Below are 2,874 nucleotides of genomic sequence, written 5' to 3'. Positions count from 1 at the left end.
TGCGCTCTTCCGTTAGAGCAATGGTTTCCAACTCCTCAAGTTTTTGCTTCCGAGATAGAATACCCTTCATAAACTTAGCATAGCTCGGCATTTATTATAGAGCTTCCGCAAAAGGTATGTTAAAGAGCAACTTCTTGAAAACCTCCAAAAACTTGGCAAACTGTTTGTCGAACTTTTGCTTATGAAGTCTTTTAGGATATGGAGGTGGAGGATATACTTGTTTGTTTCTTGTATTCTGCTCAGCAGTAGTGTTTTCAATAGATTTCTTTTTCGGTTCTGCTTTTTCACCCTTCTGTACAACTGAATCAGCCAAAATTTCATTTTCTGAAATTGGGGAGGGCGCGGGAGCGCTGCCCTTCTGGAGAAAAATTTCAGAATCTTCGTTTTGATGATTTTGGGGGCTCGCGACCTTTCCCGACCTCAGGGTGATTGCCTTAAGCTGTTCTTTTACTTCTCTCTTGCCTGGATTAGCTTCCGTATCACTCGAAAGAGTTCCTTGTGGTCGGTTCAATAAGGCGTTAGCAATTTGCCATATTTAATTTTCCATAGTCTTGATTGAAACCGCTTGGATTTTGCACATACACCTCAACTCCTCCAATTCAGATTTTTCATTAGAAGATTTACCGACACCTCCATGAGATTTTTGTTACATTCCCTATGGCTGAAATTGTTGCCTTGGTGCAAACTGTTGCTGAAAACCAGGAGGATTGAAAGGCTTGTTTCCAAATTGTTGGTAAGGCTGTTGCATACCACCCTGATTATTGCTCCAGCTGAAGTTTGGATGGTTGCGGTTGTTAGGATGATAAGTAGCAGGAACTGATTGTTGCGACCTTTGAAAGTTGCTCACAAACTGAGCTGATTCACTAGATATAGCACATTGCTCCGTCGCATGTGAACCTGCACAAAGCTCACAAACACTGGCTATCTGATGAACACCATAGTTGGTCAGAGAATTGACCTTCATCGTCAATACTTTAAGCTGAGCAGTGATAGCTATAGTTGTATCCACCTCCAGAATTCCTACTACCTTGCCTTGTGGTAGCCTCTGAGTTGGATTTTGATATTCACTCGCAGCCATCATCTCAATCAGCTCATAAGCTTCCTTATAGCTCTTAGCCCATAAGGCTCCACCTGATGCTGCATCGAGCATAGGTCTTGACTATGCTCCCAAACCATTATAAAAGCAATTGATCACCATCCAGTCAGGCATTCCATGATGAGGACACTTCCTAAGCATCTTCTTATAGCGCTCCCAAGCTTCACATAAATATTCACCCAATTGTTGCGTGAACTGAGTAAGAGCATTCCTGATTGCAGCTGACATTGCAATATGGAAGAATTTAGTAAGGAATTTTTGAGCAAGATCCTCCCAAGTCGCAATAGAACCAGCTGGTAGAGAGTGTAACTAGCTCTTAGCTTTATCCCTTAGAGAGAATGGGAAAAGTCTCAATTTCACAGCATCTTCAGAAACATTATTGAACTTGAAGGTGTCGCAGATCTCGATGAAATCCCTAATATGTATATTGGGATCTTCCGTTGGAGCACCCCCAAACTGGACTGAATTTTGCACCATCTGAATTGTGTCAGGCTTGATCTCAAAGGAATTAGCTGTGATAGCTGGCCTGACAATGCTAGATTGAATGTCATTGATCTTTGGTTGAGAATAATCCATCAATGCTTTCATTGTTGCTGCTGGTTCTCCCATTGTAACAAATAATTCTTCTTCCAATTCTTCAACTTTTTTATCTTCTTCAATTATTTCCTTACGAGACTGAGAACGTGTTCACATACACGCTCTCTAGAGTACCTGAAATACAACAAAGTAACCATAGTAAGTAAAGTAATCCGAGTCAATGAACTTTAACGACCACTGATGTCAAGCACATAAACTAAAATAACACCGAGTCCCCGGCAGCAGCGCCAAAACTTGTTCACAATAAAACACACGTGAAAATACACACAAGCGTACGTGATCACAAGTAGTATAAGATTTAAGTCAAGTTCGTTCCCACAGAGACTGGTTTAGGTTAAGTTTAGATTATGCACTTATGCAACAATGTATGATTATCGTTCACAGCGAAGACAAGTAACAAATTTGAGTTGATTAACTACTTAAGAGATTATACTAGCATGCATTAACTAGGAGATTAAAAGTAAATTACTTATAGGAGAATTAAACATGGGATTTTAACTTCATTAAATACTTTATTCAAAGTCTATGTCTTTATCAATAGTATGCGATGGTGATGATAACTAATCAGATAACACGAAATTAGTATACACTATCTTTCGATATACGTATACCCTACTACTAAGCATCCATAATCAAGATAGAAATTGAGTAGACACCAATTATGCTTAGACCCTATATGTCTATAAGATTTGAAAACATAATGGTTTAAGAACAAGTTATCTATTATGATTACATGGGGTGTGTAAGGTGGTTAAAATTACTCCACGAATTATGCATGTCAATTCATACATAAACCTATGCTAGCATGGCAAGTTCTTAACCTCTATATTCACTTTCGCTTCAATAGAGATTAACAAACAATCTTAGATGTTAGCTACACATCAAAGACGAATAAGCACAACCAAACTAGCAAATCATAAATCACAACATACTAAAGATTTAAAACAATCAACTATTAAAATCCATAAATAAATCCGCTAGAAACCCATGAAAACGATTAGTTCATGATCGAACACATCGTCACCATGGGTTCCAATGAAAACATGATAATAAATAAGTTCAGAATACTATGATATAATATAAAAGTACTAGGGTTTAGAACAAATCAAAAACAAGCATCCAAAAGTATCACCTAAATCGAAGAATACAAAAGAATGAACTAATTCTTCTTCTCCTTAGCC

The 2,874-nt window shown here is 38.1% G+C and overlaps 1 non-coding gene across 1 annotated transcript; it reads left to right on the top strand.

Annotated features, from left to right (window-relative positions):
- The first annotated feature begins 1,208 nt into the window (after nucleotides 1–1,208).
- On the top strand, nucleotides 1,209–1,315 carry LOC141694730 (small nucleolar RNA R71). Its single transcript, XR_012564014.1, has one exon. It is a non-coding gene; the product is annotated as a small nucleolar RNA R71 (small nucleolar RNA).
- The last annotated feature ends 1,559 nt before the right edge of the window (nucleotides 1,316–2,874 follow it).

Source organism: Apium graveolens, chromosome 10 (genome assembly GCF_009905375.1).
Source record: "Apium graveolens cultivar Ventura chromosome 10, ASM990537v1, whole genome shotgun sequence".
Classification (NCBI taxonomy): Eukaryota; Viridiplantae; Streptophyta; class Magnoliopsida; order Apiales; family Apiaceae; genus Apium; species Apium graveolens.
This window is presented reverse-complemented; position numbering and strand designations above follow the sequence as displayed.